Raw genomic sequence first — 17,888 nt, forward strand, 5'->3', positions numbered from 1 at the left:
AGGTCATGTCTCACTAACTTGATAGAGTTTCTTGAGAAGGTCACAAAGATGATTGATGCAGGTAGGGCAGTGGATGTTATCTATATGGGCTTCAGTCAGGCCTTTGACAAGGACCCTCACGGCAGACTGGTACAAAAGGTGAACATAGAACATAGAACAGTACAGCACAGAACAGGCCCTTCGGCCCTCGATGTTGTGCCGAGCAATGATCACCCTACTGAAACCCATGTATCCACCCTATACCCATAACCCAACAACCCCCCCCCCTCTTAACCTTACTTTTTAGGTCACTACGGGCAATTTAGCATGGCCAATCCACACATCTTTGGACTGTGGGAGGAAACCGGAGCACCCGGAGAAAACCCACGCACACACGGGGAGGACGTGCAGACTCCGCACAGACAGTGACCCAGCCGGGAATCGAACCTGGGACCCTGGAGCTGTGAAGCATTTATGCTAACCACTATGCCACCGTGCTGCCCCAAAAGAACGATACGTAGTCAACAGGATTCTAACCTGCGCGGGGAAACCCCAATGGATTTCTAGTCCATCGCCTTAACCACTCGGCCATGACTACATGTGCTAAATGTTTTATTTTTTTTATTTATTTTTTTAAAAAATTTAGATTACCCAATTTTTTTTTTTCTATTAAGGGGCAATTTAGCGTGGCCAGTCCACCTACTCTGCACATTTTTGGGTTGTGGGGGCGAAACCCACTAAGACGTGGGGAGAATGTGCAAACTCCACACGGGCAGTGACGCAGAGCCGGGATCGAACCTGGGACCTCAGCGCCGTGAGGCTGTTGTGCTAACCACTAGGCCACCATGCTGCCCTCACACAGGATCAGGGGTGAGCTGGCAAGATGGATACAGAACTGGCTAGGTCATAGAAGGCAGAGAGTAGCAATGGAAGGGTGCTTTTCTGATTGGAGGGCTGTGACTAGTGGTGTTCCGCAGGGATCAGTGCTGGGACCTTCACTGTTCGTAGGATACATCAATGATTTGGAGGAAAATGTAACTGGTCTTATTCGTAAGTTTGCGGACGACACAAAGGTTGGTGGAATTGCGGGTTGAGTGGTTTGTTCTCACTGGAAAGAAGAAGGTTGAGGGGCGACCTGATAGAGGTCTACAAGATTATGAGGGGCATAGACAAAGTGGATAGTCAGAGACTTTTTCCCAGGGTAGAAGGGTCAATTACTAGGGGGCATAGTTTTAAGGTGCCGAGGGGCAAGGTTTAGAGGAGATGTACGAGGTAAGTTTTTTACACAGAGGGTAGTGAGTGCCTGGAACACGCTCCCGGAGGTGGTGGTGGAAGCAGGGACGATAGTGACATTTAAGGGGCATCTTGACAAATACATGAATAGGATGGGAATAGAGGGATACGGAACCCGGAAGTGTAAAAGATTTTAGTTTAGATGGGAAGCATGGTCGGCGCAGGCTTGGAGGGCCGAAGGGCCTGTCCTGTGCTGTACCTTTCTTTGTTCTTTTGTTCTTTTAAGAATGACCAAGCAAGAAAGACCCGAGTCCTCAAACATTTCACTCCCCCTACCCAGCCAATCAGGTGGGAGAATCCCTGGGGGGGGGCAGCATGAATCCCGCCCCGCCGCTCCAACGCCGGCTGGCGTATTCTCCGGCCAGAGAAAAATCCCGCTGACAGGAATCACGGCGCACTCCTCGCAGAATCGCCAGAATCGGTGCGAAGCGATGGGCCCCGGGGCTGCCCCAAATCTCCAGCCCCGATGGACTGAAGTCCCACCGACATGACCGCAGGTCACGCCGGTGTAAATCAAACATGGTTTTTAACAGCGTCAACCAGTCGTGCTGGCTGACGCAACCCAGGGCCGGGGTTGCGTGCCGGTGATCATGGTTGGTGCCAGGGAAAGGAGTGCCGGGGTGGGGAGGGGAGTGCCGGGGGTGGAGAGGGGAGTGTCGGGGGAGGGGAGGGGAGTGTCGGGGGAGGGGAGGGGAGTGTTGGGGGAGGGGAGTGCCGGCGGTGGGGAGGGGAGTGCCGGGGATGGGGAGGGGAGTGCCGGGGATGGGGAGGGGAGTGACAGGGGATGGGGAGGGGAGTGACAGGGGTGGGGAGTGCCCACATTGGGGGGGGGGGGGGGGGGGGGAGGTTTCCCTGACCAGGTGCCAGCTGGCAACAGTCGTGACCATGCAGCCCATGGCACCTGGCTGCGGAGGGGGGTATGGGCAATGGTGAAATGTCATCTACACCCACTCCCTGCAGACCCTTTTGTTTGGGCATCACCGAGCGATGTTGGCCAGCGTAGCTGGACCTGCCCTTCTATATGTTGCCCTTTGGGGGCTGAAGCAGGGACGTGCCAGGGAGGTGGCGGAGGCGCCTGATGTTGCCCCCGTGTATACCGGCGCCGCTCATCGTACCGTGATCTCACGGACCGGGCATGCACGAGGAGACTCAGGATGAGCCAGGAAACCGTCGCCCATATCCGCCACCTGATGGCACACCTGGCACCACATGGGACTGGGGGTTGACACTCTCTCCCGGTGGCCGGAAAGATGATGGTGGGCCTGAACGTCTACGCTACAGGGTCGTTCCAGTCGCCAAGTGGGGACCTTTCCGGAATCTCTCAGACATCGGTACACCGGTGCATCGGTGCAGTGATGAATGCCCTGTACAACATCACAAACCGGTACATCCGGTTCCCTATGGACCACGCCCACCAGACTGCCCGAGCAGCGGGCTTCGCAGCCTTGGCTAGGATACCCATGGTACACGGGGGCGATCAATGGGATGCACGTCGCCATGCGGCCACCAGCGGATAACAGGGACATGTTCATGAACAGGAAGGGGTTCCACTCCATGAACATTCAGGTGGTCTGTGATCACCGGATGAAGATCCTGCACGTCTGCACCCGGTACCCGGGCTGTGTGCATGATGCGTTTATCCTGGCACAATCGTTCATCCCTGCCATGTTCGAGGGACACGCTCTCTCTCTCTCTCTCTCTCTCTCTCTCTCCCCCCCCCCCCCCCCCCCCCCCCCCCCCAGCTGAGGGACTGGTTGATGGGTGACAAGGGTTACCCATTGCGGTCGTGGCTGATGATGCCTATACAGAGGCCACGGAACGGCGTGGAGACCTGATACAATGAGGCCCATGCAGCAACCAATGGTGTGGTCGAAAGGTGCTTTGGGCTGCTGAAGTTGCACAAGGTGCCTGGACCGCTCTGGAGGGCCCTCCACTACCATTCGGAGAGGGTCCGCCGCATCGTTAGGGCGATGTGCTGGAGGAGGAGGAGGGGGAGGAGCATCACGATGAAGAGCAGGCTCCCCAGATGAGGAGCAATGTACAGGGCAGACGGGCTGGACAGGGACGGGAGGCTGCCAACCGTCACCAGCTGGGCCAGCAGGCACGGGACGGGCTGATAGCCTCACGGTTCACAGACTAGGGGATTCTGGGAATCATTGTGTCAGGGCACGGACAGCACAGTACGCCACCCCGCCCACAACCGCAACACCTGCATGCACACCACCCCTCCATTGCACATCCACCTGCGGCACAACGGCCAGGGCTCACTCGGACGCCAGTGGAAGCAGGTCTATTGCAGGCCATTTAGGATGTGACAACCCGCCCTGCAATGAGCGCCGGGCTCTACATCGTTAGACAATATCTGACTCATTTCCACAACCCTCCACCTGGACCATCCCTGCATCCAGCATGGACGCTGCAGCACACGGACCCGTCATCTGCCTGGGGCGGGATGGCGAGGGAGGGCCAGGGAGGGAGGGGGGCACACTCACCTGAGCTTGACGTCCTATCACCCCTCACACACACTGGCGCTCACCTCACACCCCACCCCCGCACGCATCGGACAGAGCACAGAGGCAGCTTCTGCAGGTATGAAAGTGATTTTAAAGTCAAACAGTTCATACATGTGTCCTAGCCCCATGACTAATCAGTGCCCTGCACCCGTGTCAACTTACTCAGTGTCTAATTGTTTGGCCTTACGGGCCCTATGGCTACATCTAGGTGGTTCCCCAGATGGTACAGCAGAACTGGTGGTGGACTCCTGCGATTCCTGCCCTGTGACTAGGGACCCCTTTGGCGGCCATTTCCTGGGGTGGCCTGGCCTGGATGGGCCAGGCTCTGGCTCGGGTGACTGGGATGAAATGCTGCCAGCCTGTTCTGCCCGTTGCCCATCAGATGCACCTGGGACGGAAGGAGGGTAGGGGGGAGCCCGAGTGTTGTGGGGACCTCCCCAACATGGGGACCTGGAACGGGCCTCAGCACCCCATCCTCCCTCGGGCTGCCCGATGGCCCCCGGACCTCTCCATGGGTCGGGTGTGTGAACGGATCCAGCACCCAATGCACTCCCGCACCTGGCACTGCCAGTCCTGGAGGCCCGCCCTAGTATCAACAAGGGTCTGCAAGTTTGCAGCCATGGAGCTCAGGAAGTTGGCCATCCCTGCCTGTGTCCGGGCGACGCCGGCCAGCACCTGGGCAATGGCGCTGATGCCCTCAGCGACGGCCTGCGCCATGGCCTGTTGAGACTGGGCCATGGCCTGTTGAGACTGGGCCATGGCCTGTTGAGACTGGGCCACGGTGTTGAGCACCACTGTGATCTTTAGCTGGCTCTGGCTCATGGCTTCCTGTGAGAGGGCAGCCATGTCCCGGGCCACGGATGCCCCAGGCCTTGCATACTGAGACCCATGTCTGACACCGTCGCACCCATTGCCTCCACCGCAGAGGCCACCCGTGCGGTTTCGGCCTGGGTGGCACGCATGACCGGCACTACACCCTGCTCCTGCACGCAGGTGGACTCCTCCAAACTTACGATAATTATTACTTGGAAGGAAATGGCCAGCAGACAGAGGAGAACACCACTACCTCTAAAATCCCCTCCCAGTCAAGTACAATCCTGACTTGCAAAAATATTATTGTCAAAGGATCCAAGTACTGGAACTCCCGAACGAAACTGATTTGTTGGTTTCTTCTGAAAAGTGACTCATCGCCACATTCATAAGGTCAATTTGGGTGAGCAATAAATACTTGCCATGCCAAACATCCACTTCTCATAACTTAAGTAAATATTTCATTCTGCCTTTGGTTTCCGATTCTTTCCTTTGATCCTTTTTTAAATATAGAGTGACATTGCAATTTTTGAATTCAAGGCGACATCTACGAATTGCAGAGGTGGATCAGCTGTAAAGAAAATAAATAATGTATGTTATCACTTCTTTCAGCAACATAGATGGGAACTGGAAAGAATCTTTTTTTTCAGAAGTGGATGTTCCTTTCAGCCCTGATTACAAAGTTAGCCCTTGGTTAAAATTTGTGTATGTTCGATGTCCTCAACAATTGATTGGAGACTAGGAGTGAATAAGACTTATTGTAATTATCAGAGCTTTGGTGAGACAACACCTGGAGAGCTGCATTCAAGTCTGATCTCCTTGCCAAATGAATTATATTGTTCCCTTCGAGGGAGTACAACAAAGATACAGCAGGCGCAAAAACCCAATAAAAGACATTTTTTAAAAAAGGTACAGCAGGCTGATTCCTGGGAAGAGGTAATTTCCCAAAGAGGAAAGGTAGAATACGCCAATGTTTTTCTAACTTTTTTGCTTGGGACCCATTTTAATCAACTGGCCATCCTTCCCAACTTCGCAACCCATGCTGGCCAACATTCGTGACTAACGCCAGCCAACCTTCACAAATCCACGCCAGCCGACCTTCGCAACCCACCATTCTCGCTTACCTTTAATACGACAGGTGAGCCTGCTTGGTCCTCTCAATCTCACTTGCTTTGTCAGTCAATGTTACATTTCTGATAAACATTGCAATTATTGTTTAATAAACTGCACCAATATATATAAATAAATAAATAGCCTTTTGTTGTCACAAGTAGGCTTACATTAACACTGCAATGAAGTTACTGTGAAAAGCCCCTAGTCACCACATTCCGGCACCTGTTCGGGTACACAGAGCTGGTACGGGAATTGAACCCGCGCTACTGGCTTGGTTCGGCATCACAAACCAGCTGTCTGGCCCACTGAGAAAGTGGGTAAAGGTGGCACAGTTTTGTTCTGAAGAAGTGATCACTAGACTTACTAAACTTGGAGTCAAAGAGTTCTTATTACAATCGGAGCGTAACATGTGACTAGGAGGGAGGGAGTCTATGGCTGGGAGGTAGGGAGTGAGTCTGCAGCTGGGAGGGAGTCTGTGGCTGAAAGGGAGGGAGGGAGTTTGTGGCTGGGAGGGTGGCTGTGACGAACGAGGTCCTAGACTATTGGAACACTTTTGGAATCAAGTGCTAAACTCCACACTGGTCCCTGCTAATCATCACACTGGTGACAGGTCATGTCATAAGAAGCCTGTTAGAAATGCAGCAGGTGTTCGCAAAACCCAAGGTGGAGATGCCAATGATTATTCATAGCTTTTTACGGAGTATGAAGGAGCCCATGCATGTCCTGAGTTCTGCACTACCTCCAACATGTGAGCACATGGCTTCATCCACAGAGATGTTGATGTTGCCATAAAGAGCCATGGCATATGATCAATCCATATGCGGTCTACTTGCAATCTGCTGCCCTAACCATACAACAGTGACAAGGTGAGAAGGGTTGAAGCACCTTGACCTCCCTCCAGACGTCCCTTCCCCTCAGAGAGATAGGGAGGCACCATTGCACAAGCAACTGGCAGAACAACATGTACCAGCTGCCCTGCACAGGGAGAATTAAACTGTCTGATGTGAAGTCAATGACCTGAAAAGATAGAGCAAGTTCTGAGATTATTGACTGCTTGACGGAGGCCTCTGGTGCAAAGTCTTCCTGGGTAACAGTCTTCAGTAGTGATTGTGTGTGTGAGACAAACATCCACTCCACTTGCTATTCTAGGTGATAGAGGATGCAGGTTCAGAGGTAGCTCCTGGTGGATGAGAGTCTGGCAGAAATTGGTAGACATCCCGTGCAGGCAAATGTGCTCTGACAATGGGAAAATGCCCATGTAGGTCCCTCAATTTTGAGAAAATTTTGTGTTTATGAGAAAACCCTGGAACGTGTCTCCATGGCATTGGCATCTGTTATAGGCTCATGCACATTCATATCCTCTTCCTGAGGCTCATCCTATTCATCCTCATCTGAAGAGGAGTGTTGTTCCTTCCTGTTGTCCTTATGTAAGAGTTCCTCATGATGCATGGCCGATGTACAGTGTACAATATACAACTATCCATGAAACACTGTGTGGTATTTAGATCCCCTCTGGACCAGTCAAGTCACAGAAGTGCATTTTCAACATGCCAATAGTCTGTTTGATGGTGGGCCTACTGAAAATGTGGGCTGTGTGTAAAGCTTTTCCACTGTGCTAAGGTGATTCCTTGTTAATGGCATCCACCAAGTACAGGCGAGACTCCCAGGCCACCCACAATCCAATAGCCAATCTGGGCTGGGGACTTGAAAAGCTCAGGAAGTTGTGATTTCTGTAAAATAGAGAAATCGCGAGAGCTTCCTGAAAAACAAAACAAGCCAGACCCAGGCATTCACCCCTTCCTAGGGCGCGAGAACGGCGCCGGAGTGCTGTGCGCTGCTCCGGGGCTGAAAGCCGGCCTGCCACGGCTGGCACGGGTCTGCGCATGTGCGCGCCACAGCCATTGCCACGCCGGCCCCCGGGCAATATGGCGGGGCTCTACAAGGACCCGGCACGGAGGAACATAGGCCCCACACGGAATGAGCCCGCCTGCTGATCGGTTGCCCCCGATCGCGGGCCTGGCCAGTGTGAAAGCCCCCCCCGGAGTCGGCTCCCCCCGCCCCACCACCAGGACGGCCGCCGCAGCCAGAATGCCAAGTTCCATCTGGGTAAGACCATACGCAAACAATGGCCGGTGGGATTCGTGAGGCACTCGGCACGTCGAGCGCGGAGACTCGCTGGGGGGGGAGGGGCTTCCAATGGCCCCCGACAGGCACCGCAGCGACCACGCCGGCGCCATTGGCCCCGATTCTGCGGCAGCCACCACGGTGTCAGAGCGGCATGGCGGGATTCGCAACCCCCCGCCCCCAGCGATTCTCTGACCCGGCGCGGGATCGGAGAATCCCGGCCATGGCCATTTGTTGTGTCTGTCCACAGTTGAATGTGGACACTGCCTTTTTAACCCTTTCCATTTATTCTTTCCCCTGCTGCCCCGTGAAAACTCTGGATTTGCCCGGCTACAGTCACATCTTCTCCTGTTCCTGAGGTTGGAGGGAGATTGGGTGCAAGAAAGCCATTGGTTTTCTCCCAAGAAAGATGTGCGAAAAAGGCAGAGAGTGTTGTGAGAACCTGTGTGTCCAGGGGTCTCATCCATACAGCTCCTGAGCAGTGAGATTTTCCACCCCCCACCCCCCGCATTATCCACACTCAAAAGTCCTCCCTCCTCACACTGGCCCCCTCACACTTGGACCTGCACACCTAGCAGCTAAAAGTGAGTTTTTGAAAATGGCCAGCTAGTGTGCAAGTGAGCCTCAATTTGAAAGGAGTGTCCCTACCCCATTCTCCTATCTCCTTTCACTCTGTTGCCGTCACAGTTCACTCTCCTAACATCACTATGCATGTTCCCTCTGTAACCCTTGAACCAACCTCCTTGCATCATCCTAGAACCAGTCATCATAGAAATGAGCATGACAACTCTCCCCCAAACCCCAGTGAACTCCCACCCCCATCGAGCACCCTCGTCTGTTCTTGGACCCTCCCTGCATCATCCTTAGATTTTCCGTCAGATCCAGTAACCTGCTGTACGAGATTTTTGAGTATCCCTCTCTCAGAGTGGGCTGTCCCCTGCCAATCAATTTCATCCCTGATACTGTGCATGTTCCCTCTGCCAGCCAGTACCCTGCGTTTGACTCAAAGGACAAATGCGTAGACAGTGCTGACCCTGCCCATTAGGCCCCTTGTGGTAGTCACCACTAATATATATACTGTACATATATGTGCTTTACGGTAAGACCCCTGTACGACAGGTATGGGGGTAGATCCCTGCCTGCTGGCTCCGCCCAGTAGGTGGAGTATAAATATGTGTGCTCCCCGTACAGCAGTCATTTCGTCAGCTGCTGTCGGAGGCCACACATTTCAGTGTAATAAAGCCTCGATTACATCATACTCTCGTCTTTGCGTAATTGATAGAGTATCACCCCTCATTTTATTTATCTACATTAGCTGCACCCATACCATCGCCACACTCAAGACACCACGCTCTTCCCACTAGACAATTCCATGTCCTGACCCCATCTTCTGTTCTCCCTTGCAACCTTATTCACTCCTCCATTCCCCAGCCTTAAGTCCCAAGCCTCTCATGTACCTTTTCTATTCCCAGCTTTCCCGACCGTCCATTAGAGCTGCCATTCTCTTGCTCCCCTCCCTTGTGCCCCAGAGTTCAACTGCTCACCTCAAGCACAACTGCATAAAGCCTACTGGTTCACATCACCTTTGGATGAATGTGAACTTGGTGTCATGATGTCCTCGTGTACTGTTGACTTAATCTTGAAGGGAGAGCTTAATTTTAATAAGTTTTAAGGACATGAATATTCATGAAATGTAGTACAAGTTGAAGCTCGCTAAGCGACGCCATGGGGACTACCTGCCACTGCACAATTTTTCATTCTGAACTGCCGGTCATGATTTCAACATCATGGCTCCTGCCTGTTTAACCCGACTTCCCCATCACCCATCCCGGCATCAAAGTCTACATTTGATTCGCCCCACAGAATCCACTGGTAGAGCAAAGTGAGTCAGGGTCTATGAATAACCTGTTCCAAGGGTAAATACAACATAGTCAGAGTATAAAACTCCCCCCTACGTTGCTGGAATAACATGCTTTAATCTCAATTTGAAAAGGGAATTCCCAATTAGAATTTTGAATATTCCAACCATTCTAACCATCCATCCAAATCACTAACATCTCCATGGTGTGTTTTTAAAACATATGGAGAAGCGCGTAGTTCCAAATTGTTTCGAATATTCAAGACTCATTATTAATATTTATTATTATGTCTACAGTTTTTTCTCTCCCTTAGTTGAAGATGCTTTATGGTGTTATTACCATTATGGGGTCTGCAAATTGTTAATGTTCTCAGCAGGATTTCCAGCCACTATAAGTAAGGAATCATTTTCAACAAGGCTTGGTAAATGTTGTGTTTTTGTGTATACATAGAAACAAGTGATTTATTTTGAAATTTTGAAATACATTATGCAGTTCAAATATTTAGAAAGTATGAGTTAATCAACCACATGCTGCTGTTTTTAAGCAGAAAATAGGAGAGTTAATGCTTGCTTATTTTTTCTTTTTTTAATTTTTTTCCAATTAAGGGGCAATTTAGCATGGACAATCCACCGAACGCGCACATCTTTGGGTTATGGGGGTGAGGTCCACGCAGACACGGGGAGAATGTGCAAACTCCACACGAAGTCCAAACTCGGTGCTGTGAAGCAGCATGGCTAACCACTGTGTCACAATGATGCCTTATTTCTTGCTTTATATGCATTTCTAAGAAAGCTTTTTATTTGTATGATGTGGAGATGCCGGCGTTGGACTGGGGTGAGCACAGTAAGAAGTCTTACAACACCAGGTTAAAGTCCAACAGGTTTGTTTCAAACACGAGCTTTCGGAGTGCAGCTGTACACATTGGTAAACCCCCCAATGCTTGTTCAAAATAAAACTTGAGATCGTAAAAACAAACACAAATCTGTCCCAACCATGAAGTGGAGTTGGTAGTCAAAGTCAAAGTTCAGGTTTGATACAGTCACAGATGTTGAGAGAAATTAATCAAACTAATGGAAATGAAAGGAGACTCCCAGATAGAAAGAGAAAGAAACCATGGCCGGGATTCTGCAATATGGCGGCTAAGTGTTGACGGCGGCGTAAACACCGGAGTGTTTCACGCCGGCGTTAACGCACCTCCTGGCCCAGCGGTTCCGTGGCCCGCAGGGGGCCAGCACGGCACCGGTGTGCTCCACGCAGCGCTGATACGCGGCCCTGCACTGCCGGCAGCACGGTAGCACAAGTGGATAGCACTGTGGCTTCATAGCGCCAGAGTCCCAGGTTTGATTCCCCGTTGGGTCACTGTCTGTGCGGAGTTTGCATGTTCTCCCCGTGTCTGTGTGGGTTTCCTCCGGGTGCTCCGGTTTCCTCCCACAGTCCATAGATGTGCAGGTTAGGTGGATTGGCCATGCTAAATTACCCTCAGTGCCCAAAAATGTTAGGAGGGGTTATTGGGTTGCAGGGATAGGGTGGAAGTGAGGGCTTAATGTGGGTCGGTGCAGACCCGATGGGTCAAATGGCCTCCTTCTGCACTGTATGTTCTATGTCTAAATAGATATTACCCCACGCGATCCAGTCTTCCCACACTATCCCAATGAAGCACTCACCGCCCCCCCCCCCCCCCCCCCCCACCCCCATGGATTGCTGCTGCTGACATTTTAATTTTCCCTGAGAAAGTCGATGGATGGCTGCTACCTCCGAGAGAACCCTAGCGTAGACCCTCTTAAGGCAAACTTTATTTTCTCGAGGCTGAGAAACCCAGCCATGTCAGTAACCCGAGTCTCTACACTCGGGAGCTTCGAGTCCCTCCACATTAATAAAATCCATCTCCGGGCTACTAGGGAGGCAAAGGCCAAGACGTCGGCCTCTTTCGCCCCCTGAACTCCCGGGTCTTCTGACACTCCAAAGATCGCTATCTCTGGACTCGGCACCACCCGTGTGTTAAGCACCTTGGACATTGCCCTCGCGAACCCTTCCCAGAACTCTCTAACTCTGGGCATGCCCAAAACATGTGGACAAGGTTTGAAGGGCTGCCCTTGCACCTCATACAACTGTCTTCTACCCCAAAAAACTTGCTCACTCTCGCTGCCGTCATGTGTGCCCGATGGGCCACCTTAAATTGAATTAGACTGAGCCTGGCACATGATGAGGAGGAATTAACCCTGCCCAGGACCTCTGCCCACAGACTCCTCACCTAGCTCCTCCTCCCACTTGCCCTTGAGCTCCTCCACCGGGGTTTCCTCCGCCTCCTGTAGTTCCTGGTAGATATCCGGCACCCTCCCCTCCCCCACCCAGTGCCGGAGACCACCCTGTCCTGTATCCTCAGTGGCAGCAGCGTCGGAAAGGCCACTACCTGTTTTTTCAGGAAGGCTCGCACTTGCAGATATTTAAAGGCGTTTCCTGGCGGCAGATTAAATTTGTCCTCTAGCGGCTTCAAACTGGGAAAGCTTCCGCCTATGAACAGATTCTATCCTTCTGATACCTGCCCTCTGCCAGCTTTGGAACCCACCATCCATCCTACCCGGGACAAACCTGTGGTTTGAGACCGATGCTCCCTCCACCGTCTTGTACCTCCTCCACTGTCCCCAGATCCGCAGTGTCACCACCACGACCGGACTTGTTTAGTAACGGGTCGGCGAGAACAGCAAAGGAGCCGTTATCAAAGCTCCCAGACTAGTACCTTTACATGACGCCGCTTCCAGCTGCTCCCAGCTCCTCCCCCCCCCCCCCCCCCCCCCCCGACCCCCCATCGCCCACTTCCTAATCATAGCTATATTGGCCACCCAGTAGTAGTTGCGAAGGTTCGGCAGCGCCAACCCAACCCCCACCAACTGCGCTCCAACAGCAATCTCCTTACTCGCGGGGTCTTATTCGCCCACACAAAGCCCATAATGAACCTACTCACCCGCTTAAAAAAGGCTTTAGGGATGGAGATGGCTAGGCACTGAAAGACAAACAAAAATCTGGGGAGGACAGTCATTTTCACGGTCTGTACCCTCCCTGCCAGTGTCAGCGGGAGCATGTCCCACCTTTTAAAGTCCCCTTCCATTTGGTCCACCAACCGGGTCAGGTTGAGCCTGTGCAGGGCATCCCATTTCCTGCCCACCTGTATACCCAGGTAACAAAAACTTTTGTAGCATGAGCATTTTGTTGTACCACCCTCTCTGCTTCCTCTGTTGCGGAGGTGCAAATAATGTTTTCTCAATAATGGCTACATGTCGTGGCCCTGTTGCACATGTCGTGCGGCCTCCCGTGCCTGATGGGCCCCTTGCCTGCCCATCCTTGCCCTCCCCGGCATCCTCCTTGTTGGACAAGACCTGGCATTCCTCCTCCTCAACCAGCACAGAGCCCCTCTGCTGTGCGATATTGAACATGTCAAGAATCGTCGAGTGTGTCAGGAAGAAGACGTTGTTCACACTGCTCGGGTATCAGGCGCAGACGTGCATGATGGCATCTGATGGTCACATAGCAGTTGCACGTTCATCAAGTGGAACCCCATTCAGTTGGTGTAGAGCGACCTGTCATCTGCAGGTGCTCGTAGGGGGGCAAGCATCTCTTGGACCTGGGACATCCTGGTGACGGCGGCGAACCCCGCTGCACGGGCATCCTGGGAGGCTCAGAGTACGGAGGGGGGGGGGGGGGGGCACGAACTATGGCCACATGTTTTGGACCTGCCCAAAGCTGGAGGGATTCTGGCGGGGGTTCGCTGATGTGATGTCGGAGGTACTGAGGGTGAAGGTGGTCCCGAGTCCAGAATTGGCAGTGTTTGGAGTGGCGAAAGACCCAGGAGTCCAAGGGACGAGAGCGCCACGTCCTGGCCTTTGCCTCTCTGATAGCCCGGAGACGGATCCTGTTGGGGTGGAGGGACACGGAGCCGCCAAAACAGGGAGTGGGTGAGCGATCTCGCAGATTTCCTTCGGCAGCAGAAAATTAAATTTGCCTTTAGGGGCTCAGTGGAAAGGTTTGGCGGAGATGGAAACCATTCATTGATTTCTTCCAGGACAGCTAAGTCAGTAGGGAATGGGAGGGGTTTAGGGGATAATAAGAAAAGGTGGAGGCAGAGAGGGTGGGGGGGCATGGTAGGGAGGGCGGGTTGCAGTTATTAGTTACTGATTTAGTTATGATGTGATCTCCTGTTTGTTATCTTTTTGATCTTGGTTGTGGTTATGTTTGATATTTATTCATATATGTCTCAATAAAAATATTTAAAAAAAAAAGAAAAATCAGTTTCTCAGGATTTCCTAATTTGGTTTGGTAATGCACAAGATTACCTCCATCCCCCAGTTTACCATTCCAGGGTACCATTGTGGGATCCAAAATTTGATTGTGCTCCATCTCTCGCTGTCTCCCCAGCTCAGTTCCACGACTTTACTTCTAACTGCCTGCAACTACAGAAGAAGTTAGGAAACTGTGCAGTAGCCGGCAGAAGGCATGGGCCACATAAAGCAAATCAAACTCCAGAAATTACAGGCACAGTGCATGCATGCTTGACATCACAATTCCCAGCAGAGAGCTTGTCGTGTGATGTTGGAATCTCCCAATGAACACAGTGAGAGTTAACAGTGAATAAAACCAGCATGAAAAACTATCACAAGAAAGTAAATCACCCTTAAGCTAGTATAAATTACACAACACATTCAATTGTTGTCGGGGATTTATTTTTGATTTGTAGGTCACCTCACAGCATCACCAAACCCCCCAACCCCTCTGGTCTCTCTTGTCCTACCAACCAGTTTCAGTTTGCATCAATGGCATACGCTTCTTGGACCGGGACACAAATCAAACTGACACTTACCATTAAGGTCAGACATTGCATACATCAAGAACAAACCAGGCCAGGGTGTCATTAATGTGACCAAATGATAAATATGCAAGTTGTACCTCATACACAAAATGTGGTTATTTATGCCTCTGTTAACTTCTTAAGTTTAGCCAACTATTCCTTTGTTTACAATCAATTCACCTTTGAGATGAAATCCTTGCCGACTGGTTCCTGGGTCACCATAGCTGTGGCCAAAAACAATGGGTTGTGTGAGTTAACAATCTGGCTGGGGGAATTTTGGTATCATGGGCAAAAGCTACAAGGAAGAAATGAAAAAGTATGACGAGAAAACAGAAATTTCCAAAAGCTGAAAATGAAAGAAAGGGTTGGAAAAACCCCAGAAACTCCATCAGCGTCTGGAATGAGGTGGGACAGGATAATACTTCAGATTTTAACGATTAGAAAAAATGTGGATGAACTGAGGAAATGTTGGCGCCCAAAATGAGGCATCTCATTTTCTTTGGAGATGCTGATCAATCTGCTGACTATTTCCAGTATTGTCACGGGTTGATACTGAAGAAGATCATGGAATTTACTCAGTTCAATGAAAGGTATAGACCATAGGCAGAGATTTACTGCTTCACCAGGATACAAGAATGATTTCAACTGGGTGGGAGTTCTACCTGTCCACTCGATCATACCTGTCAGAGTGATTTGCTGTGCAAATTAAATTTACACAATATTGTCAGACTTCCAAATCTCTTGCCCTGGGCAAATTCAATCATTTTCGATTTCCAAGGAACATCTTCAAGCTTGCACATTGTTTTTGTCCGTTGCTTGGTGCTACACACCATTACTTTGCAATATTACATTTGAGTTTCAGGTGAAAAATAACTGCAGCAACGTATGTGAAAATTCACTGAGGTCACTTTTCAAACGCTTTCCCTCAACCTTTTGGGAATGGTGTGTGGATGGGGCTGCAAACTCCAGCCGTGCACATTAACATAGATAGAACAGTACAGCACAGAACAGGCCCTTCGGCCCTCGATGTTGTGCCGAGCCATGATCACCCTTCTCAAACCCACGTATCCACTCTATACCCGTAACCCAACAACCCCCCCTTAACCTTACTTTTTAGGACACTACGGGCAATTTAGCATGGCCAATCCACCTAACCCGCACATCTTTGGACTGTGGGAGGAAACCGGAGCACCCGGAGGAAACCCACACACACACGGGGAGGACGTGCAGACTCCACACAGACAGTGACCCAGCCGGGAATTGAACCTGGGACCCTGGAGCTGTGAAGCATTTATGCTAACCACCATGCTACCGTGCTCCCATTCTGGGAGATGTGGGAAGAATTGCATCAAAGAATCCATAAGACCATAAGAGGAAGAAGCTGAATTAGGCCATTTAGCCCATCGAGTCTGCCCCATCATTCAACCAAGGCTGATAGGTTTCTCATCCCCATTCTCCTGCCGTTTCATCGAAACCCCTGATCCCCTTATTAATCAAGAACCTATCTATTTCTGCCTTAAAGACACCCAGTGACTTGGCCTCTACAGCCTTCTGCAGAAATGAGTTCCACAAAATCACCACCATCTAGCTGAAGAAATTCCTCCTCATCTCAGTTTTAAAGGATCGTCCCTTCAATCTAAGGCCGTGCCCTTGGGTTCTAGTCTCTCCTACTAGAGGAAACATTTTCTCCATGTCCATTCTATCTAGGTCTCTCAGAACACTGTACGTTTCAATACGATCCCCCTTCATCCTTCTAAACTTCTTCGAGTACAGACCCAGAGTCCTCAACCGCTCCTCATTCTGGGGATCATGCTTGTGAATCTCCTCTGTCTGTACCATTTTCGAACTGAGCACATTCTTCCTTAGATACGGGGCCCAAAACTGCTCAAAATGCTCCAAATGAGGCCTGACCAGATCCTTATACAATGTCAGCAATACATCCCTGGGTCTTGTATTCTAATACTCTTCAAATGAATACTAACATTGTATTTGCCTTCCTAACTGTCGACTAAACCGGCACGTTAACGTTAAGAGAATCCTGAACTAGAACTCTTAAGTCCCTTTGTGCTTCAGATTTCCAAAGATTTACCCCATTTAGAAAATAGTCTATGCCTCTATTCTTCCTACCAAAGTGCAGAAGCTCACACTTTTCTACATTGTATTCCATCTGCCATTTCTTTGCCCACTCTCTTAGCCTGTCCAGGTCCTTCTGCAGCCTCCCTATTTCCTCAACATTATCTGTCCCTCCATGTATTTTTGTATATTCTGCAAACTTAGCAACAGTGCCTTCAGTTCTTTCTTCCAGATTGTTAATGTATATTGTGAAAAGTTGTAGTCCCAGCACAGACCCCTGAGGTACACCACTAGTCACCAGCTGGCAGCCTGAAAAAAAACCCTTGATCCCCACTCTCTGCCTTCTGCCAATCAGCCAATCCTCTTTCCATGCCAGTACCTTACCTCGAACACCATGTGGTGTTATCTTATTTATCAGCTTCCTATATGGCACTTTGTCAAAAGCTTTCTGGAAATCTAAGCTGGTTCTCATTTGTTTAACTTCCTCATTACTTCTTCAAAGAATTCAAACAGATTTGTCAGGCATTTGATAAAGCTGTGCTGACTCAGTCCTATTTTACCATGCAATTTCAAGTACTCTGCAATTTCATCCTTAATAATGGACTCGAAAATCTTACCAACGACCAAAGTCAGGCTCACCAGCCCATAATTTCCCATCTTCTGCCTCCCTCCCTTCTTAAACAAGGGTTTTACATTAGCCATTTTCCAGTCCTCTGGGCCCCTTCCTGCCACCAATGATTCCTGAAAGATCACCACCAATACCTTCACAATGTCCTCAGCTATGTCCTTCAGAACTCTGGGGTGTAGTCCATCCGGTCAGGGTGACTTATCCACCTTCAGACCTTTCAGCTTTCCCGCACCTTCTCCTTTGTGCTGGCCACTACGCCCAGCTCTGCCCCCTGACTCTCTTGAATTTCTGGTCTAGGAACATAAGAATTAGGAGCAGAAGTAGGCAATTCAGCCCTTTGCGCCTGCTCCGCCATTCAATCAGATCATGGCTGATCTCTTCCTGGTCTCAAATCCACCTGTTCCCCATATCCCTTTAACCCGTTTTAAAAATCCTAAATATATCTACCTCCTTCTTGAAACCATTTAATGACTCAATTTCTACCGCAGTATGGGGCAGCGAGTTCCACAAATTCACCACCCTCTGGGAGTAGTTCCTCCTCATTTCACTTCTAAATCTACTGTCTCTCCACCTATATCAGTGACCTGGCATTCCAGATTGCCATACAAGGGGCAACATTTGGTCTACATTTACTTTATCTATCAATCCCTTTTAGT

The 17,888-nt window shown here is 50.5% G+C and overlaps 1 non-coding gene across 1 annotated transcript; it reads right to left on the reverse strand.

Annotated features, from left to right (window-relative positions):
• Window positions 1-495: 495 nt before the first annotated feature.
• trnas-aga lies at window positions 496-577 on the reverse strand. Its single transcript has one exon. It is a non-coding gene; the product is annotated as a tRNA-Ser (tRNA).
• Window positions 578-17,888: the final 17,311 nt, after the last annotated feature.

The sequence above is a fragment of the Scyliorhinus canicula genome, chromosome 1, assembly GCF_902713615.1.
Source record: "Scyliorhinus canicula chromosome 1, sScyCan1.1, whole genome shotgun sequence".
NCBI lineage: Eukaryota > Metazoa > Chordata > Chondrichthyes > Carcharhiniformes > Scyliorhinidae > Scyliorhinus > Scyliorhinus canicula.